Source organism: Diceros bicornis, chromosome 6 (genome assembly GCF_020826845.1).
Source record: "Diceros bicornis minor isolate mBicDic1 chromosome 6, mDicBic1.mat.cur, whole genome shotgun sequence".
Taxonomy (NCBI): domain Eukaryota; kingdom Metazoa; phylum Chordata; class Mammalia; order Perissodactyla; family Rhinocerotidae; genus Diceros; species Diceros bicornis.
The window spans coordinates 73,394,175-73,416,786 of record NC_080745.1 but is presented as its reverse complement, the minus strand read 5'-3'; the positions used below and the strand labels follow the sequence as shown (position 1 = coordinate 73,416,786).

General features: G+C 43.6%; 2 long non-coding RNA genes across 3 annotated transcripts in view; both read left to right on the top strand.

Moving 5' to 3' along the window:
- The first annotated feature begins 800 nt into the window (after nucleotides 1-800).
- Nucleotides 801-13,373, top strand: LOC131407431 (uncharacterized). The gene is made up of 3 exons (XR_009220491.1): nucleotides 801-903; nucleotides 10,606-10,720; nucleotides 12,273-13,373. It is a non-coding gene; the product is annotated as an uncharacterized LOC131407431 (long non-coding RNA).
- Nucleotides 13,374-14,765: 1,392 nt separating this feature from the next.
- The window catches only part of LOC131407430 (uncharacterized), a 56,707-nt gene continuing 48,860 nt past the window's right edge, over nucleotides 14,766-22,612 (top strand). Inside the window, exons 1-3 of one of the 2 annotated variants that reach the window (XR_009220490.1) lie at nucleotides 14,766-14,992; nucleotides 18,526-18,601; nucleotides 19,549-19,692. This is a non-coding gene — a long non-coding RNA (uncharacterized LOC131407430). Of the gene's footprint in view, nucleotides 14,993-18,525; nucleotides 19,693-22,612 lie in introns of both variants that reach the window. The other variant, XR_009220489.1, reaches the window with a different exon arrangement.

The following is a 22,612-nucleotide window of genomic DNA, read 5'->3' as shown; positions in this document are numbered from 1 at the left end:
GTGCTTCCCTCAGTTCTCAATGTTCCAGGGGTGACCCCTATGTGGGCTACGTGTGTCCTTCTGTTGTGGCCTGTTTGCTCTCCCTGTAGGCACCCAGGGAGGCTGAGTTATGCTCCTGGTCAGCTGTTGTAATGCTCAGCTGCTTGTAGTTGTTGTGGGCCCTTCAGTCTCTTTATCAGGTGTGGGGAGCCCCAGCACAGTTGGCTGCAAGTTCTAATACCACATTTGTGTTGCAGTATTTCTTTTAAGTGAGTAGGCCCCCAGCATGGCAGGTTGTTAGGCTCAGGGCCTTACAATTGCTGTAAGCCTCTAGCCTATTAGGTCTCTTGTCAGCTCTCTGAGGATTGCAGCTGGGTGGGGCTGGCCTCAGGCACAGGAGCACCCAATCGTTTCAGGCTTTGGAAGGTGGGGCAAACCTCCTATGTGGGTCTTTGAGAAGCACAAGTCTTCTGCAGCTGACAAACCCTGCCGCCCACAGGTCCACACACACAGTCAACACAGTCCTGCCCCGTGTGAGCGCCCCGACCTCCCCAAGCAGACCCAGTCTCTCCACAGCGGGAGCCCCACACACTCTCCACCCGCTCCTTGTGCACACCCTGCCCTGCTCAAGTCGGCTCAGTTGCCAGGCTGCAGAGAAGCCAGTCACCAATCTATGCAGGCCCACAAGTTGCCTGAGGGCTTGTTGTTGGGGCCAGTCTCTAGGGAGGGCTGCCTGCCCTGGCTGAGCTGGATTAAATCGGTGCTCTAGCGGGTGGGGCAGACCCTGGGCTAGCAGACCTCAAGGAGAACTCCAGTGGCGTCTGTGTCAGCACGCCCACACCAGGCCACAACAATGGCTGCCACCAATGTCCCAGTCCCTGGAGAGGTCTCACCCCTCACCGAGATGCACTCAGGGCCTATTAGGTGAGTCTCTCTTCACCACAGCACTGTGCACCTTTCTTTCTGGTGATTTTAGGATGCTTTCTGAAACGGCTGAGTTTGTGCGTGGGCCCTTTAAGAACCAGTTTTAGTTTCTTTGTGAACCGGGTTTTCTGGGGGTACTCCCCAATGTTTTAGTAGCAGGCACAGTCAGATATTATGCTGCTGGTCTCCATTGTGCTGGGTCCACAAAATGCCCACAGCGGGGGCGCTCCCCAGCTCAGGGCCCTGCGCCTCCAGGGAGGCTGCAGACCTGTGAGCTGCTCTCAGCGGCAGTGAGGCTGGCGGCTTGTGAAGGCTGCGTTTTTCCTCTCCAGAAGGGAGTCTCTGCCTCTTCTACCTCAGTTAGGATTGTCCGTTGTTGCAGGAGTTCCTCTTTTCCAGTTTTCAGTTCTGTCTCAGGGGTAATTTTTCCACGAGTAGTTGTAAATTGGCTGTGTCCACGGGAGGAGGTGAGTTCCGAGTCTGCCTACGCCGTCATCTTGACTCCCTCCTTTATGTGTTTAAAATGTGATCTTTTGCTGCTTTGTACGGTAAGGGTTTCTACACTGTTTTGATTATGGATCTCATTGAATACAAAGAATTTTGAGCATCTGCTCCCCAAATATTCATATCTGTTCATGAACTGTTTCTGTTGCTACCCCTCAGTAATTAAACATTGGTAAAAATAATTGCTAGCTTTTAAATATTAAAAATTAAGGAATATAAAAATGAATTATTTTCCTTCTTCTCCTCCTACTATGTCATTGTCTGGTCCTGCTAGGTATATAAACCTCACCTTGAATGTGAATTCTGGAGAGAAGAGATAGAGAGTACCCGAGAAGCGGGGACAGCAGTGTAGCAGCTGCTGGGGTAGACATGACGAGATGTGGAAAGAGTTGAGAAATATTTTTCATGTTTGGAGTCTTCAGACTTCTTGTAGGAATGACCCATCTATTGCTGGGCTCCTGACATCAACCCCCCCTGCCCCTATCCACTGAATAGCTCATCCTTTTAGCATCCCATCAATGAAATCTATTTGAAGATCTTAAGGGGATGCTGGATTGGAAATCGCTTAATTAGATTAGTCCATTTCTCTACCTGGTTGAGCTATTTCTCTGGCAGTTTTGTTAAAGGGGATGGGTTTGGGGAATTAATGGTGTTTTTAAACTTCTGCCTGGTAACAGAGACCAATGGGGAGCAGAGATCTGTGAATTAAAAGGTGAATATGAATAACCACAAGAGAAAGAAAGAAAGAAAGAAACTAACCAACTCACCTTGGAGCCAATTTAATCTAGATCTTCCTGATTAAACCCTTCCTCAAGTGGAAAACTAAAATTGAAAATTAAAAAAGATCAGGCCTCAGAGAATTCCTCTCAAATGAATCTCAGACATCCTCTCTCCAAGGCGATGACTGGGGGAAGGTAGTTCGGGAACAAAGGAGATGTAACCTTCTGGGAGAATAATCAGCTGTATTTTCACCAAGTTTCTTCACGTTGGAAAAATGATTTAAGGTAGTAATAGTTCTAGGTTGAAATGCAAGTGTATTTAAGGCAAGGTGTATATAAGCGTATATAAGGCAAAATCAATGTTGACTCATAGTCTTCAAATCTTCTGATTTCTTCTCTCCTGCTCCTTTTTTATTTGCTTTTCCCAGTCCTATATTTGAATAGGGATCTATCTGGCTTCTGACTTTTTAATTAGCTTTTCTTCTTGTGAAGAAACTTCAGCATACTTACCCAAGTTGGAAAGGAGGTTAGTAGGGCATGAAGAGAAGGCATTAAGCAAATGATCCTACAAAGCTCTGAAAACTTCCTGAGGAGAGGGGAACGGCTGGCCTGAATTTCACAAAGAACACTTGCAATCTGGGGTGAGGGTGAATCTCCACTGTTTTCTCCCCTATCCAGAGGCCACAGCCCACAGATCTTGTTACCTTTATGGAAGGGACAGAACCAGGTTCCAAGGATGAACCATTAGTCAAGGGCCACAAAAGGGAGTTTCTAGAATGACATTCCAGGCTCCTTTATGTCAGACATGACTCTATTAAATATTGACACATTCAACTTCAGTGTCTGAGGAGGCTGCTCTCCTGCTGTTCCTACTTATCTTGGAGTGGTTTTAAGAATATGACTCAGAGGACTTTGTTATAATTCTACCTTGGGAAGATTTTGTGTAAGAGAAGTTTTCTTGAACCCTGTTGGAAACGTTGATGGAGAATTATTTCTATGTTGTTTTCAAGGTGGACCCATCGTAGATACAGGGGCCAAATTTTCAGTGATATTACCATAGAAACAGCAATGGAAAAAATATATATGTTGGAATTAGTATGATTTTTTTCTGTAATAGGCATTAATCATCAGTGTTCACTTATTTAGTCATGAATATCTATTGTCTAATTACTATATACAAACAACAGTGTTACTAAGTCTGTGAGAACTTAGAAATTTGATGAAATTTTAGCTCTACTTTTAAAGACTTTTTTTTTTAGTAATTTAAAACATATTTTTAAATTCACCCATTACAGATCTTCATTTGAACTTTTAAAATAGCAGCAGAGGTGCTGGGCGGATATAATCATACCATTCAGAATTTTAGATACTAGAGGGGACTTGGTCATCTAACCAACCCCTTCATTTTAAAGCGCAGTTAGCTGAGAGCTGGCTTGAGCAAAGATCCTCTACAAACTAGTGGCAGAGTATCGGTTACTGGAGTTGAAAGTGGCTGACTTCATTTAGGCTCATCCCAACACATTACAAGGCACATATCACCGGCTCTGGGCTCGGCGGGAAGGTGAAGACAAGACCAGGGTACCTGGTACCGGGTACCTCTCTGAGGGATATCTATGTCTCATACTCGCTGTCAGGCACGTCCTAACAACCATGGCTACAAACGTGAGCAAAATCCAACAAGGTGCTTTGTCTCTTGCAGCTCCCAGTTTTGTCTTCCGGTCTTCAAGAAGTTTGCAGTGTTTTGAGAAAGCCAAATATACGCCCACAAAACATGTAGACGGTGGCCAACAGGAATGCGCTCTTTCAAGGAGGACGCAGTGCAGAATATGAGAGGAGTGCTTTAGAAGTCAGGAAAGGGAACGCACACACGATCAGTAATTACCATTATTTTCTGCCCAGGCCAAGACACACAATCTGTGCTCTGGGTCAGGTCAAGGTCTCCATGCGCAGAGAGAGCAGGAAGCCTCCACCTCACCCTGCAGTCCAAAGTTTGAGATTCCACGGTCTGCAGGAGTAGAGGAGACGGCGGGCGGAGGCACTAGATAGTGCGTGGGCGTCGTGGCGGCGCGGGGGGCATCCAATGTGTCCCCAGCCTGCGGGGGCGCAGCGGGAAGAGCGGGGCGGGGAACCCGCGCCCCGCCGCTCCCGGCCCATCTCGTGGGCTCCGCAGGCGTCTGCACCCGGGTCCCCGACACTCCAGCTCCAGCCCACGTGGCGGCGTCTGGCTCCGCGCAAAGCAAGCGGCCGCCTCCCGCCCGGCACACCTTGGACGGGGTTGGGGTCCCCTCCGCGGCACACCTTGGATGGGGTTGGGGTCCTGAGCGCCTGTCTCCCACAGCCGGCCAGGGGAGAGCCCAGCGCTGCCACCTCCGGTCCGGGACCTTCTCTCAACTCCTCTCGGCTCCCGCGATGGGATGGAGCGGCTGGCAGCTCCCCAGCCCGGCTCGGCGCGCCCTTCATCCGCGCAGGGCTCTCTGTGCCCCGAGCGCCTGCGGCGGCGGCTCCTGCTGTGTCCCGCGGTCCCAGGGTCCTAACTCCAGGGGGCTCACCGAGGGCCGCGAGGCCGGGCTTCTGCCACTCCTTTGCCTGTCTTCGGCGCTCGCTGTAGTGAGGTCCCAAGGCGAGGACGCGAACTGCGGATCCCTGAGTGCCTGGAGTTCAAGAGCGAAACCCAGGCAGAGCCACCCGCCTGGAGCTGGAGGAGCTAAGGCCAATCAGCATCGCGTTTGCCCTTGACAGACGGCTCCGTACACATTTAAGTCTTGATCTACGATTCTGGCCACAGCAGCAGCGTGAGGAGAGGAGAGGTGATGGGGTTGGAGGCAGACGAGTGAAGGGTGCAAAGGGTTAAAGCTGGCCGGGTGATCATATAGAGAATGTGGGTAGAGGGAGCTTCTGGACTCAGGAGGTGCTGCGAACTAGAGCTTTTGTCCATCTTCCATGGAAGTGATATTTCTTTCTGCCAGACCTACATCCATCCCACCCGATCCCCATGTTCTTTTCTAAACCCCAACCCTGATAAAAACTTTAGAGTGAGCAGACAATGTGACCTGTCTCCCAGCTCACAGGGGTGAGTGTGTTGCTGAAGACCAGGCAAAGAATTGGGAGCAACAAGTGTCAGGACTGCGGAGAGGAAAGAGTTAAATTTCAGCAGGCCGACATTCCTTCCAGGGACTTGCCCTTCACTTGCTCGATTTTGAAGTGGGTTCAAGTTAGTAGACCGAAAAGGCTTGTGGCTGTAGGGTAGTTTAGATGGGGAGTCTCTCCCTCGTCCCTTCTTCCCCCAGAGAGGAGGAGAAAGTCAACTGACAATCTGGCCTTGAGTATTCCCTGTTTCTGGGAATACTCACCACAGGCTTTACAGGAAGAGAACTCTGCAGCATCTTCTCATAGCACTGGAGAAAGTGGTCAGACTTGGAGCTTTCTGGCCTGTGGATGAGCCATTGTTCTCTGATATGATCAGTCCTAGGAAGAGAAGATATCCCAGTGAGAACCACCACTTCTTGTCCCCTTTGACCTCCTCCTGAAGAGCACAAATAAAGACATAAAGCTGGAGTCCTCCTCTCCCCTCTATGGAGGGAGGAAAGGGATTGCTGGATTACGAGAGGCTGAACCTGGGGAGAGTGGATATGAGTGGGCTTCACCTAGACACGGAGCAGGTGCAAGCCAGTGATCTTTGGCCTTTTCAGGGGAAGTTGTAGGTTTTAAATTCTGCATATTTTAAATCTGAAAGAACTGTTACAATTTAAGCTGATCCTGGAAACTTTAACTTCCAGAAAAACAAACATCTTGGATGCAATAGCTAAAGACCATTTTTAAATGTTCTCCAGGCAATGAGAACATTAACACCAAATAAAGATACCTTTTAAAGTGTGTTCAGTTGTTCTGTAATTTCCAGAAACATTCTCAGAGAGGTGTCACTTTTCATTGAGGCTCATTGTCAGCTGATAATGAATTTGTGAGCATTTAAAAACAACAGTTTAGGGGCCTGCCCCATGGCTTGGCAGTTGGGTGCAGGCGCTCCGCTACTGGGGCCCCGGGGTTCAGATCCCGGGGGCGCACCGGCGCACTGCATGTCCGGCCATGCTGAGGCGGTGTCCCACATACAGCAACTAGAAGGATGTGCAACTGTGACATACAGCTGTCTCCTGGGGCTTTGGGGAGAAAAAGCGAAAAAAAAAAAAAGGAGGCGGATTGGCAATAGATGTTGGCTCAGGGCCGGTCTTCCTCAGCAAAAGAGGAGGGTTGGCATGGATGTTGGCTCAGGGCTGATCTTCCTCACGCACACACACACAAAGTAATAATAATAATAATAATAATAAAGGTTTACTTTTTCTGAATCCCATTGGTGTCCAGGCATAGATTGCATTAAGACGAATTATGATAATAGCAGTTCTTACAACATCGGTTAATTTTGCCTGTTTTTGAACTTCAAGTAAATATGTACTATTTTGAGTACATGTAACTTAAAGTAAATATGTACTCTTTTGCTCAACATTATGTCCATGAGATTCATCTGCAGTTGTCCTTCTAGCAAGCCAATACTTGCTTACAAAATCTTATGTATATATTAGTTTAGTTTTAACTTATCAATGTGGTATAACAGAAACAAATGTCAAACATATTTTGTCAAACTCCTCCTGTGCACCTAGGCTTTGTGCTGGGCACTGGGGAGACATAGATGACAAAGTCAAGGAAGCTGTTCCCCTGGGGTTATCAGTCACATAGAAGAGTTTTATTAAAGTCATTTAATCCCTGTGAGCTTCAGAATTTACACCTTGAAATGGAGCTTAGTAATTACTAAACAATTTTTGAAAATCACTTGGTACGGTCTTTTACTAGCTTATTAAACAAATAAATACCGAGCGCATCCTTTGTGCTAACTGCTGTTGTGCTGTGACAACCAAGGACAGGCGGCTGCTTTCATGGAGCATCTTTTGTAGGGACAGAAAATAAGTTAAAGATGAACTTGGGGCTCCTTAGTTATTATACAGGTTAATCAGTAGGTGAGTTAATAGTAAAGAAAGATGTTAAGAAGATGAAACGAAGTGATGCTGAGTTGATGAGGAGAAATAAAAAAACATGTAAAGGAATTTCTTGTTCATCCATGCTGTATGGTACAGCAGTGGTGGCATCAAATCCCTGATGACATTTTTGAGAAAGATGTTTAAATTCCTGCTTTAGCTATTTTAATGCTTATATACAGAATGTAGCAGCCCTGGAAAGTGTACACAGCTGAGAATGGTCTCTGTAGCTTGTGATTGAAAATGAGGCCTTGTCCTGGCTTACACCAGAGTATTACTTTTGGCACTTTTATCAGGAAAGTAATTGAGTCATCTCATGGAAAGTCATCTTCTACATCTGCCTTCCAGAAAATAACTGGCTTTGTAAAGAAGCTGTCCTGTGTCAGGAAAAAATTCAAGAAGAGCTGTTTCCCTGATGACTTTGTCCAATAAAGATGTCTCACTGAAGAAAAGATATCAGTTTTCTGAGGGTAGAATTGTGTCTCATAAATTTGATTAGGCTTTTTTTTTTAATTGAGGTATAATTGACATATTATGTTAGTTTCAGGTGTATGACATAATGGTTTGATACCTGCATGTATTGCAAAATGATCACTTCAGTAAGTCTAGTTAACCTCCATCATCATATATAGTTGCAATTTTTTTTTTTTTTTTTGTGAGGAGATCGGCCCTGAGCTAACATCCGCCAATCCTCCTCTTTTTTTTTTTTTTTTTTGCTGAGGAAGACGGCCCTGGGCTAACATCTGTGCCTATCTTCCTCCACTTTATATGGGATGCCGCCACAGCATGGCTTACCAAGCAGTGCGTCGGTGCGCGCCTGGGATCCGAACCAGCGAACCCCGGGCCGCCGCAGCAGAGCGCGCGCACTTAACCGCTTGCGCCACCGGGCCGGCCCCTGCAATTTTTTTCTTTTGATGAGAACTTTTAAGATTTACTCTCTTAGCAACTTCAAATATGCAATACAGTATTATTAACTATAGTCATCATGCTGTACATTACAACACCGTGACTTATTTATTTTATAACTATAAATTTGTACCTTTTGACCCCCTTCATCCATTTTCTCCACCCCCACACCCCCACTTCTGGCAACCATCAAAATGTTCTCTGTATCTATGAGCTTTTTTTTTTTTTCTTGTAAGTCAGATCATATAGTATTTGTTTTTCTCTCTCTGATTTACTTCTCTTAGCATAATGCTTCAAGCTCTGTCCATGTTGTCACAGATGGCAAGATTTTATTGTTTTTTTGGCTGAATAATATTCCATGTATATATATATATATACCACAACTTCTTTATCCATTTATCTGTCAGCAGACACTTAAACACTTGGAAAAGTCATGGCTATTGTAAATAATGCTGCAATGAATATAGGGGTGCATATATCTTCTTGAGTTAGTGTTTTCATTATTTTTGGATAAATACCCAGAAGTGGAATTGCTGGGTCACATGGTAGTTCTAGTCTTAACTTTCTGAGGAATCTCCATACTGTTTTCAATAATGGTTGTACCAATTTACATTCCTACCAACAGAGCACAAGTGTTCCCTTTTCTTCACATCCTTGCCAACATTTGTTATTTCTTGTCGTTTTGATAATAGCCATTCTAACAGGTGTGAGGTGATATCTCATTGTGGTTTTGATTTGCATTTTCCTAATGGTTAGTGATGTTGAGTATCTTTTCATGTACCTGTTGGCCATCTGTATGTTGTCTTTGGAAAAATGTCTATTCAGATCCTCTGCCCATTTTTTTTTTTTTTTGTGAGGAAGATCAGCCCTCACATCCCATGCCAACCCTCCTCTTTTTGCTGGGGAAGATGGGCCCTGGGCTAATGTCCGTGCCCATCTTCCTCTACTTTATATGGGATGCTACCACAGCATGGCTTAACAAGTGGTGCGTCAGTGCAAGCCCTGGATCCGAACCTGCGAACTCCAGGCCTCCGAAGCGGAGCACGTGCACTTAACCGCTGCGCCACTGGGCCAGCCTCTGCCCATTTCTTAACTGGGTTGTTTTTTTCCTTTTGAGTTGTATGAGTTCTTTACATATTTTGGATGTTAACCCCTCACCAGATACATGATTTGCAAATATTTTCTTCCATTCAGTAGGTTGCTTTTTCATTTTGTTGATGGGTTCCTTTACTGTGCAGAAGCTTTTCAGTTTGATGTAGTCCCACTTGTTTATTTTTACTTTTGTTGCCTTTGCTTTTGGTGTCAAATCCAAAAAAATCATTGCCAAGATTAATGTCAAGAAGCTTCCCGCCTATTTTTCTTCCAGGAATTTTATAGTTTCAGGCCTTACATTTAAGTCTTTAATCCATTTTGAGTTAATTTTTGTGCGTGGGGGTATGCTTCAGTCAGCTGTCTATGCAGTGCCCTGGGTGTGGTAGACTGCAAAGAACTCTCTCTCCAATTGTTTCAGTCATGCAGGACCCAGGAACACAAGCTCCCCTGGCCGCCAGAGCCAGGCGATCAAGGGGCATCCCCTGGGCAGCACCCACAAAAACCGGGCACCAGACGTCTGCAGAAGCTCCCTGCTCGGAGACACTAGCGCTCTGGAGCGGGGCATAGGGAGAACTTGAAGACAGCGTCCACTGGCTGGAGTGATGGCACTGGCTAGGAGAGAGAAAAGAAAGAATGAACAAACAAAAGAAACAAAGAAAAAAGATGGCGCTTGACTGCTGGAGTGAGGCTGAAGGAAAGCATAGAGATGGCGCCCCATATGAAAGAAAAAAGAAACAAAAAGCCTAGGGTTTAAAAAAAAAAAAGAAAGGCTCCCGCTGGCTGGAGCACAGCAGAGGAAGAGCGCAAAGATGACGCCCGCCGGTCTCAGTCCCCAGAGAGCACCCCAGCAGACCCCCAAATGCGTATCATATCAGATGCCTGGCCCTCAGGCCATCACTCCAAGTCAAGCAGACGAGTACCTCCCACACAAAATCTGGGCACCCCTCCATTGGCCACTTCCACGTTGGGCCCTGGCGCAGGGGAGTCTGAGCCTTTTAAGAGCCTTTCTCAGATCACTAAAGCCTGTGGGTCTCCTGATGCGAGTTACGGTTTCCCAAACTAGATGTTTTGGAGGCTCCTCTCTCAGATGCAGGTCTTAAAAGTTGGGGGTGCCCGATGTGGGGTTCATACCATTTGCTCCTCAGGGAGAAGCTCTGGGTTTTGAGTTCCCTCCCTGCTGTGGGTCACTGTGCTTGGGATGGGGTTTATGGAGAGATTGTGTCCCAGCCTCTCCCCCTGCTTCCAGGTGGGCCTTCTCTCCTTTGCCTGATGTGTAGGAGTCACTCAGCCAGTTTTTAGGTATTTTTTTCCAGAGGAAGTTGTTCATATGTAACTGTAGATTTGGTATGTTCGTGGGAGGGGGTGAGTTCAGGATCCTCTTATGTTGCCATCTTGAACTGGAAGTGATTATGCTTTTAATTTAACTTTATATTGATTCCTTACTTAAAACTTGTCAGAAATTTGAATTTGAAACTGCCAACAGAGCCACTGGCTGACCTGCTCTTGACAGCTGATTTTCAGGGTCTCCCTCCTTTCCAGTCAGCGACCACTCCTCCCTTCGCCAGCATTTTGGTGATTCGCATCGAAATGGGGAGACTGGTGTGAGAGTGTGGGACTTCACTAGGTGGGCTTTGATTGGAGTCCCAGTGTGTTCTCTGGAGGTGTCAGCAGTGAGGGGATTGAGGGCATGGGCTCTGAGCTCCAGCCATCTAGGTTTGTATCACACCTCTACCTCTTGCTAGGGCAGGCCCAGGTAAGACACGGAAGAACATGAGTGGGCTCTGGAGTCAGTCATACCCGTGTTTACTGCCCAGTTCACAGATAAACTGGGGTTCCTTGGATAAGCCCTTTTTAACCCCTTTGAAGGGAGGCTTTGTGCAAAAGCTGCGTGTTGACGAAGTTGAATATGAGTGACCAGAGAGAGAAGAGGAGGAAATTCTAAGAAGAGATAGATTTTCAAATGCCACGTTGGTGAGCTGTGGTGAGATGGATCCAGTTGACATGAATGCTCTATGAGGGAAAAAAGTGGGCAGGAAGGTTTGTCACTTTAGTGGTGAGAACTGAATTCTCATTTTTGCCATATTTGCCTTCCTAATGTGTGTCCACTGGACTTCTTCCAGATTCCAGGGGCTTTACTCACGTGTAGCTTTCCAGTTGGCCCACAGAACCCAATGCCAAGCTGAGGGAGATGACCCCAAGGGAGGCAAAGGAGCAGAGACAAAGAAAATATTTCTGAATGATCACTTGGAATTAGAAGTCTGTGTAATTTTCCATAGCTGGAGTTTGAGCACTAAAATTCAGACCCACTCGTCTCTTTAGCTGTTAAGATCTACAGAAAAATGTGGCTAGACCCCAAGATGGAGGTCTTTTGACTGCCATGGACCAGAGTTTGTTATTTGGTGGAAAAACTTACCAGCCGTGGTGAAGGATCTGGTACCTCAGTGTGCATAAAGTTGTTTCTGTTCAAAGAACATCAAAGTTTGCCTCCTATAGAATCATTACAGTGTGAGGAGATTTCTGTGGGGCTTGTGTTGAGAAAACCCTTAGGGACTTGGAAGTTCTGTAATAATCACTTCTGAACTCAACTTCTACCCACGGATCTACCATGATTTTGGTCTCTCTCCTTATGTCAGCAAATGATAGCAGTGGTGTTTTTGAAAAGTGGAGATAGTGTATTCAGAAAAGAGCAGAGTTTGTGTCTATTAGCATGCCAGGCCACCCAGGTGGGGGTCAATATTACTGAGCCTTCTGACACTGTGTCTACCTAATTGTAGTTTCATACACCAATTTTGCGAGGACACTGGATGATGGGATCAAGGAGGGAGGGAGGAGAAGAGGCTGGAAGACTGACAAAGACAACTTCCCAACTCCTCTAACTCCGTGATCTTTCTCTCCTTGAAAACCATTTTCATAACCAGCATTTGAACAAGGATGCTGTTTAAAATCACTTCAGTGAAAGCTTTCATTGAAATATTCAAACTTGAATTGGCTGACTCTACTTTTCATAATCTCTCTGAATCTCGCCAAATAACATTGTTGCTGCATTATGATTCAAGACATCCATGGCTTTATTTTCAGTTTTGCTTCTGCATGGTTAAATTCTCCATTCTCGTTAATTGGATAGGCTTAAGATTGTGTACTCTCTCCATCCTGATTGAGATCTTTGTTGGTCTTATGGAAAGAGAAGAGGAAAAAAAGAAGTACTTTGATAATCAGTACTGTTACCAGTGAGCTGAACCATAAGTAGTATGATCAGAGTATCTCTTCTTAGAAAATAAGTAATAAGTAAACAGCTAGAATCTTGTTCAGGGTAACTGAGATAAGAAAAATGATTTGACAACCATTAACAAAGTGTATTCCGTGAGATATTAGTAGGTGTTACGTAAAACAATATTTTTTTTGTGGTGGTGGTGGTTTGGACAACATTGGGTTAAATTGCTTATTTACTGCATTACTTATCATGGCCCTTAATATTCTAATGCTCATTGAGAGTTCTCAAATTTGTATGAAATCAAGAACATTTTTCCCCCTGGAGCATCTTGCCAGACCAGTCTTCTGTGGAACCCATTTGGGAAGGGCTAGATTAGTGGCCTATTGTCATGTTGAGGATTTTAAATTAATGAGTGATATGGGAAACAGTTCTTACATTTTTGAGGAAGACACCATGGAGGGCCATCACTCAGTCTTAAAAATTTTACTTTTGTGTCTCTGTCAGGGATGTTTTTTGTATGTCTGGGTTATGGGACAGGCTAAAGGGTGAATGTCCTGTTGAGACATTCTCAGTTGCTGCCCTGGCAGGGAGTCTTTGTCTCTGCTCCCCTTTTACTTGCTGATGCTGTGTTTTGTTTTTTCCTGAGGGGAGAACGTGCAGTGAAGAGTGGAGTGATGGTAACAACTTTGTTGTTCTTTGCCAGATACAGTCATGCGCTGCATGATGATGTTTTGATCAATGATGGACCGCATATACGACAGTGGTCCCAAAAGATCATAATGGAGCTGAAAATTCCGATCATCTAGTGACATCAAAGCCACTGTAATATCATAGTACAATGTGTTACTCACATGTTTGTGGTGATGCTGGTGTAAACATACCTACTGCACTGCCAGTTGTATAAAAGTATAGAAGATATAATTATATACCGTACATAATACGTGATAATGATAATAAATGACTATGTTACTGGTTTAGGTATTATACTATACTTTTTATCATTATTTCAGAGTAAAAAAGTTACAGTAAGTTACAGGTTAATTTATTATTGAAGAAAGAAAAATTTTTTTAATAAATTTAGTGTAGTCCAAGTGTACAGTATTTATAAAGTCTACAGTAGTGTACAGTGATGTCCTAGGCCTTCACATTCACTCACCACTGACTCACCCAGAGAGGCTTCCAGACCTACAAGCTTCATTCATAGTAAGTGCCCAATGTAGGTGTACCAGTTTTTTAATCTTTTAGACTGTATTTATACTGTATAAGGTAATTTACACAAATACTTACCATTGTGTTACAATTGCCTGCTATATTCAGTGCAGTAACATGCTGTACAGGTTTATAGCCTAGGAGCAATAGGCTGTACCATATAGCCTGGATGAGTAGTAGGCCATGCGATCTAGGTTTGTGTAAGTACACTCTTTGATGTTCACACAATGACAAAATCGCCTAAAGACGTGTTTCTCAGAACATATTTACATTATTAAGCAACGCGTGACTGTATTTACTTTCCCAGCTTCTCTTGTAGCTAAGGGAGGCCTAGTGCCCTAGTGGCTAATGAGACAAAAGAAGAGAACTACTAGGAGCAGGAGTGAGTGGAGAGGGGACAGGAATTTTCTGGGAAATATTTGGAAAAGCTCCCTAATAGTTTACAGATATAAGGGAACCATCCCTTACTTGACCTTAAGACTAGAGACATTTGCTTAGGTCCACAGGTGGTTATAATTGTCTGTTTTCCTTGAATGAGTTTGGAGCTTTGGCCACCATTTTCTGATGGTGAAGGCACAAACCTAAGAATGAAAAGTCAGTACTCTGAGGATGACAGAAGGACACAAGAACTCAGATTTTTGAAGCTGTTACTGAGCTGCTGCACTGAATTGCCTGTCTTCAAACTCCTTGTTAAGTAAACACTGACTGTCTTTATTATTTAAGCCCCTGCTAACAAACTTTTATTTTTATTAACTTGCTGTTGAACACATCTTAATTGATACATATTTTGTTCCTGGTATGTGCCTTCATCTTATTTTCTTTCTCCAGTGTCTGCTCTTGAGAATATGGGTAGCTCAAGGGAAGCAGAGATCTATCTTTCAGTGTTTTGAACAGCATTTGAGCATGTCGATAACCTTTTACTGGTTGTAAAACTAATATTTTGGCCTGTTTTAAATGACTTTTTTCTTCTCCTGATTTTGTCAAGCAGGATGGGGGCTTCTATGGAAATATACCCATATTCCTCAGTGGCATCTGGAGTGGGCTGAAGTTTATTAAAAAAAGGCATATACTCTACATATAGTCAATAAGTTAGGACATTATCCACTGTACAAAAGTAATTACTGTTGGGTTAAACTGTGAGCTTCCTGGAAGCATTTCAAATAGGATTTTAGTAGCAAAAATGAGGTTACTCAGAGCCTTTGAGGAACTCGTCACTTGAATTGATAGAAGTCTGTCCTTTTGTCTCTTTGCTGCTGATCTCTGTTCCCAAACAGCTGGGCAGCTCAACAGGCAAGAGGGCTCCCAGGAGCCGGATTCCGGGCTCCCTGGGGTGGGGAGTGAGGGAATGACTACGAGGAATCAAAGGGCCCACCTGGTGATGGCAATTAGGATTCTGAGAATGAAGCACTGAAATGTACTGTGTGGTAAGAGCATGATATTTTAAATGCTTTCAATTTATGGACTGTCCTGTCTTCTAATAAATTTGAACTCTGCTCAGATTCCCAGACCTCCACCTGTCAAAGTGCAGCATTTTCTGATTTTTGTTTTTCTCAGAGTATTGTCATCTGGGAATTTAAGGAACTTGGAAAATGGTAAATGCAGACAGGTCACAGATAAAATTTATCTACCTACTTAACTATTCTACTTATTTATCCTACACACCTTTGTTTTTGTTGTTAGTGCCATCCAGTCGACTCCTAGCGAACCTGTGTACAGCAGAGCTGAATCCTGCCTGGTCTTTTTGCACTGTCCTCTCATCTTCCAGAGCTGTATCAGACAATGCTCTGCTGTTGTTCATAGGGTTTTCATGGGCAATTTTTCAGAAGTGAGTTGCCAGGTCCTTATTCCTAGTCTGTCTTAGTCTGGAAGCTCTGGGAAACCTGTCCACCGGGGGTGACCCTGCTGGTATTTGAAATACCGGTGGCATAGCTTTAAGCATCACAGCAGGCACAGTATGACAACCAATAGATGGGTGGTATGGTTCCTTGACCGGGAAATGGACCTGGGCCACAGTGGTGAGAGCGCCGAATCTTAACCACTAGACCACCTGGGCTGGCTACCTATTCACCTACATACATACTTACATGTTTTCCCAACACTGCTCAACACTCCTAAACTACTTATCTTGCCTAACCTGCTTTCTTACTATACCTACCCACTTACTCATCTACCTAACTTTTCAAAACATAAAGAGCACCTATCAACGAAATTCTTTCCACGTTTTATGGTTTTGCTTAATGTTACTTTGAACTTGAATTGAGGGGCTTTAGCTCACATTCATGGACTATTTTCTGTTGTTGTTATGGTTCTATTTAGAAGGCGGTCTTTACTGTGATACTAACGAGGAGGATAGGTGATGTGATTTTGTTAGAGTCTTTAATAAATGATGATATTGGAAGTGATTATGAAGTTGAAGAATTTGTCTCTGAGGTTGTGGGAGATTTTTAAGTTAGCTCCATATAGAATGATTCATTTATTTGTTTCTTTTCAATTTACACACTTTCCCCCATCTCTGATGTTTTCCTTCTTTTTCTCATCAAGTGTTTGTTAAATGCCCATATGTACAGAAGCTTATGCTAGGTGATATAATAAAAGGCATTTGGATTCCAAAGAAATAAAGTTACAGTCCCTGATGACAGAAACGTGATCTTTGCCTCAACAAAAGGAAGAAACTGCTAAAATATTGTACCGGGTTGAATAGTGTGCCCACAAATTCATGTCTACTTGGAATCTATGAATGTGACCTTATTTGGAAATAGAGTCTTTGCAGATGTAATCAAGTTAAGATGGAAGTCATATAAATTAGAGGGTAATTTGGACACAGACACAGAGGGAAGAAGGCTATGTGACAACAGAGGCAGAGGTTGGAGCGGTCTAGCTGCAAGCCGAGAAAAGTCAATGATTGCCAGCAACCACTATAAGCTAGAAGAGGCAAGGGAGGACTCTTCCCTAGAACCTTCAGGGGGAGCACAGCCCTGCCAGAAGCTTAATTTAGAACTTCTGGACTCCAGACTGTGAGAGAATAAATTTCTGTTGTTTTAAGTCACATAGTTTGTGGTAATTAGTTATAGCAGCCCTAGGAAACTAATGCAAATATTTTGTGTTTTAATAAGATGTTTAATTCAGGAATATAGAACATTAGGAAAAAAGGAAAAATCACCCAAGCTTCTGTGTGTGAATCCAATCTCTTTCAGTCCTTCTTTAATGTAAATTTTTGTTGGTTGTAGTCATAGTATAATATTTTTTGTTTGTTTCTGTTGGACATTTATCATTATTTTTTTGACCATTTAGCATTTAAATCTTGATCCTCCTACCACATCTGCAAATGCTAGGGCCTCACTTCCTAACATCTCCTAAGGCCCATGAATAGTCAGACACACCCTCCTCAGATTTGAACTAAAGGCTGCTGATGGGGAGATGCGGGGACTGCATGGGTGATCGCCATGTGCTGTTTGCGAACAGCTACACCCAGATTCTGGAGGCAGCAGTGCTGGTGACTCCAGGCCCAAATACCTCAGCCTGCCAGGCTGGCAGCCTCAGTGCCAGAGCCTGGTTTTGTGGGTGCCATGAATTACCTAATGTTGTTTAATATAATTTGGGGGGTGAAACTAACCAGAGTGGATTCCTAGTGCTTATAAGGAAAATTCTGGCTGATACAGCATCCTGCTCTTTTAATTTAACATTACATTGTAAGCAAACTCTGTAATGTTACATATCTCTGACCTTCCTTTAGAATTGCTGGATAATATTCGACTGTGTCAGTGTATAATGATAAATGTAGTAATTCTCCTGTTAGAAAAGTAGGTCATTTCAAAAGAAACCTGCAATGGATATATTTGTGTGTATAATTTGTTTTTCCTTTGTACTATTTTTTGATGAAAATTACGAGAAATATGCCCACTGGGTCACAGAGTGTGAACTCTGTATATCATTGTGCTTTCCTGAAAAGTAGTCATGATTTATATTGCTGCCAGCAGTGTATGAAAGTGCTACTTTTATTGCATTTTTATTTACATGGGGGGCTATTATCAATGACAAATATTTCTACTGTCTTCCTGGGTGAAGAACAGTACCTTGATGTTTTAATTTTCACTTCTCTGATTACTAGTGAGAATAACATTGTTCTGTTATTTTGTTTCCCAGTTGGGCAAACTGATTTTTCTGTTCAGCAGGCAGGAACTTAAGATAAACACACAGAAACATGGGATGAGTGGAATGAGCATGTTTTCAAGGGTCAAGTCCAAAATTACTACACCTATTTGAGCAGAGTGGTCAACTAGATGAGGTTGTGATAGGGGATGGGGGATTCAACAGGTATGGATGCAATAAAGTCTTTCAGTCCTAAGATTTTTTTATTCTTCTTGGGAAAAAAGAAACACAGAAGCATGCTGTGCCTGCAGATGCTAAGTTCAGAGTGTCAGAATCACCAAGGAAAAATTCTGTCTCTTTCTAGTTTTGTTCTCACTTCTTTTCTTAAAAATTTTCTTTTTCCCATCATAGGAAACTAAATATTGGTAACATTTCTCTAATGGTCACTTTCTGATTAGCGCCTTTTAAGAACTGCCAAGTTTTAACCTGACATTTTCTTTCCTTCATCTCAAGGGTCTTAAGATACAGCCTTGTAATCTTGTGGTTTCTTGACGATTGCTCACCAGTGGGTGGCAGCCTGTTGCTTTCAAGAGAGGCAGCTACAAGTGTTTGTGTGTAGAGGACGGGGAGTGGGAAGGATGGTGTGTAAGAGATAACTGGAATTCTGGGGCAGAGAAATGGCTGTTGAATCTGCTTGACAGCAGGTTCAATTTGGCAGATTGCTTGACCGACTTCGAATAAAGAACAATTTAAAAAAACACATGCTTTATAAGCTTTAGGATCATTCCTGGGAAGTTTTGGGAGGCACCCTACAGAGAAAAAATGTGTGTTTGATATATATATTTTTTATGTTTCCAAACTCACAAAGAGATTTGATTTCATCAGAGAATACGGCACCTGGCACTGCCCCCCACCCCCAGGTGTCCATCACCCAGAGTCAGAGGGTAAGTAATAACCGGGTAATCACAAACTCCTCTTGCAAAGGATAAGGTTTGCATAGTGCTTGTGGTCATTTCGCCCATGTTCTAAATTGTGGGGCTGGGAGAAAAGGGAGGAGTTTTTCTTAATTTCCAAAGGAAAAGAAATTTTGATCATTCTATTAAAAAGTTTAGGTGAATTGGGAAGCAGAAACCCCAGGGCTATGATTGTCTGTACACTGGCTAGTGAGGTCAACAAGTTTGTCTTTGCATCTGCAAACAGCTTTGCTCAAGCCATTCTAGAGGGAGGTAAGGAGCTTGAGAGCATGGAAAGAGCAGCAGATGGTGAGTAAATAAGCCAGGGTTCTGGATCCTAGTATCATCAGTTAGCTGAGGGACTGGATGCATTCCTTCATGTCTCTGGGCAGGAATTTTTCAACTACAAAATGAGAGAGCTGGACCAGACAGTCTCCAGGGCCAATCCTAGCTCTAAAATTCTGTAAGGCTTCCATCTTTCCCATCTTAAACTTCTCTAGGCAATCCAATCTCATATCTTTTAAAATTAATCTTTCCTTAAAATGGGCTCAGGACATATAATGTGTTGTATATTTTCTTCACGTTTCCCTCACTGAGAACTTCAGCATATCCCTTACCGCCATCCTTTTCCATGAGTATTTTGCTACACAGGCAGTTTCCTCTGGTGAGAAAGTCGGTGACCTCAGAATGTGTTCTCATTGACTTTGTGTGCTTCCTTTAATGGGCTGAGAGAGTCCTCTGAATTTCCTGCTTAGGTCCAGTAGATTGCTAAACAGCAATTCATTCATTCAATCATTCATTCAACAAATATGCATTGAGCGTCTACTGAGTTCCAGGTACTCTGCCAGGTGCAGTCATGCTTCCCAAGGACTATTTGAGAATCTACCTTTCTCTTGCCTAAATACAAGTCTCTCTGCTCACCTCAATGATCTCCACAGGTGGAAGATCCTCAGATTCTCAGAATTTCTCTAGAAGCAAGAGTTGCAAGTGGGAGGATAGCCTGTCTCCCCATAGAACCTTCCCCACAGGGCTTGCACCTTAGTTAAGCAAGATGTAACATCAGAAGGCACCATGCTCTGAAGGTGAGTGGGATGAATCCTGAGCAAGGGGAGCCTTTTCTAATTTGCACAGAAGCATCTTATGGGAAGTGGTAGCTCTGTTTCCCAGGGTCTAAGCAACTGAGATTTTATTTCCTTCCCTCCCTCTTCTTAGATTCTTTCTCATTTTCATCTTTAGAGCTCCACTCCCACAGATGAGAGATTTTTCCCATTCTGGACCCCTCCACTTTTAACTTTTTTCCTTTGTAAAGAATGCTCAAAAATGCATTTAAACTTTTATGAAGCACTTGGTTTGTTATACTAATAAATCCTCTTTTGGTTTGTGAAACATTTGCAGTAAATGTGATGAGTTTATATGGAAATTAAGGTAGCACCACATCTTTTTAATTAGACAGAGATATATGTAAAAGGAAACAAATGTCTACTGGATGGAGGAAGGATTGGGGTGGAGGAAAGTTTCTCCTCCATTGTTTTCATAGGTTACTTTGGAGATTGTTGGTTCACAGAGTCCATTGTGATGGAGTACCTCCCTCCACAGAAAGAAAGAGTAGGGGTCCGTCCTTTTCTGCACTGGGGAATTTATTCAAAATTCCCTCCCTCTCTCACTGATATTATTGATGTCACAGGCAAGGAAAGCAGTTTGCAGCTTTCTATGGAGAGTGGCAAAGGCTCACCATTTGCCTGATACAGTCGTTCTCAACCATGGCCGCACATTAGAACTGTCTAGGGGCTTTCCAAAGCTCTTATATCTGGTCACCACCGCAGAGTAATGCATGACAATTAAAATCTCTGCAAATGGGGTTTGGGCATCAGTATTTCTTTAAAAGCCCCCCAGAATCTGTGCAGGGAGATTGAGGCTCAATGGCTTGTGTTTTCCAAGAGTTGGTTTGACAACAACACAGAGTAACTTAAGAGCATTGATGGGCCAAATTGAAGTCGCTCTGTTCTGTCCTTTGTCACACGAACACACATGCGTATGGCTCATTTGGTATGGGATACAAAAGAGGAGTTTCACTGACAGACACAACACAGAGAGAACACAGATACACACACAATCCTGATGAAAGACTCAGAGGCATGTGTACACACACACACACACTGACACACACACACCCATGGTTAAGAGACTATGGTTCCTGATACACATATAGGCATATATCTCAGTACAGAGGCACAATCCTAGGACTTCACCATAAAAAGTACATAGACTCAGACAAACACACACATTTCACAACACAGACACGGAGACACATGTGCACAGGCACAGCCAGACATATAGTTCCATGGAGAACACATAGTTATACAGAGAAAGAGACACACACACAAGAGCTCACATGTATAGAAGTAGACCCAGATACACACAGAGATGCACAGAAGTTGACACACAGAGACCTATATTCAGAGATATGGAGGGGCACATAGAGGCACATTCAGACACTGTGCAGTGAAGAGACACATGCTCAGAAATGCACTTGGTAACTTTTAGGACTTTGTGTGCAAGATCTTGAAGCACAGTGAGGAATCATTGGCTTCCTTTCCATAGTAGAGATCTTGCCTGTCTATTTCCAGGTGGATGTGGGGAATGGAGATAAAAGTTGTGTAGCTTCAGAGGAGGGAACGTGCTAGCTTTCAAGAGAAATAGATCCTATTGAGAACTTTTCCTTCACATGACCCTGCAATCTTGGGAAAGGAACAGCAACAATAACAGCAACATAACAATGAAACTGTCACTTTGGTTGGGGTGCTGACAGCCCTGGAAAATAGAACAAAAGAGCTTTACAGTCTACTGATTTCTCTCATACCTATGAACTCAAGCCTACCAGTTGTAGTGGGCTTTATAGGTATCATCTCATTTTATCCTCAGAACAACTTAGTGAGCTAAGTTCTATTATTTATCCTCGTTTTGTAGGTGTGGAAACTCAGGCACAGAGAGGTTAGGGAAGGAACCTTCTCTGGGTCACCCAGCAGTAGATTCAGATTCATGTCTGATTTGAGTCTGTGCTCTTCACTACCCCCAAAACTGCTTCTTCTCCTGCTGAGAGGGAGTTGCAATCTGGCTGTTCTTTACAGATGAGAAGACAGAGGGTCAGAGAGGCTAAGCACCTCAGCCAGGGCTCCTCAGGGGTAAACTCAAACTTTGAATCTGAGTGTCTGGTTCTTGGTCCAAGCCTGTCTTCACTACAGAGATGGACCTTTTGTTCATTCCTTTGGCTGTGTGTGAACTTGATAGTGTGGGGTGGTGATTCTGAGTGTAAGGACACAAAGCTATGAATAAACAATAGTGGTCATGCTACGAGTTTCTTCAGAGTCAGGATTTTATTTTCCTAAAAGACAAAGAGGTTGGAGGCCTTTTCTACTTCTCTCCACTCCTCTGTTTGCCTCTCTGAGAACTGGGCATCTGCCCTTTGTAATACACGGACAACTAGTACTTAAAAACTCTTGAATTTTAATGTGTGCTGGCAGAGTGTCCAGAATATGTGTCCTGGCATCTTGTCCCTGGGGAGAGATGACCTCGATTTTGGGAGAATCTATTTTCCGTACATGTGTGTCTCAAGGAATGACAAATGCTCACTGGATGGCAGCCATCTGGGTCATAGTGCCTCACTGTGGGATCCTCTCCAGTCCTTTCCCCAGCACTTGACTGTGGAGAGGACTATGGCCCAGGGTATGCATGTGATGTCTCCTGTCAATCAACAGTCAGTCAAGGGTTTATGGAACATATATCATAGGCTTCTCCCTGTGACAGCTTCTGTGCTGGTTACAAAGTGGATGTTCCTGTTCTCAAGGGGTTTATGATTTAATTGAAGAGACAATTAAACTGATCAACTGATTAGAAACAATTAAACCAGAGGTTAGAGATTGGAAGTGGGATGACTGAATCTGACCAGGAGATGCGTGAGTTCTTTATATATTTTGGATATATCCTTATCAGATGTATGGTTTG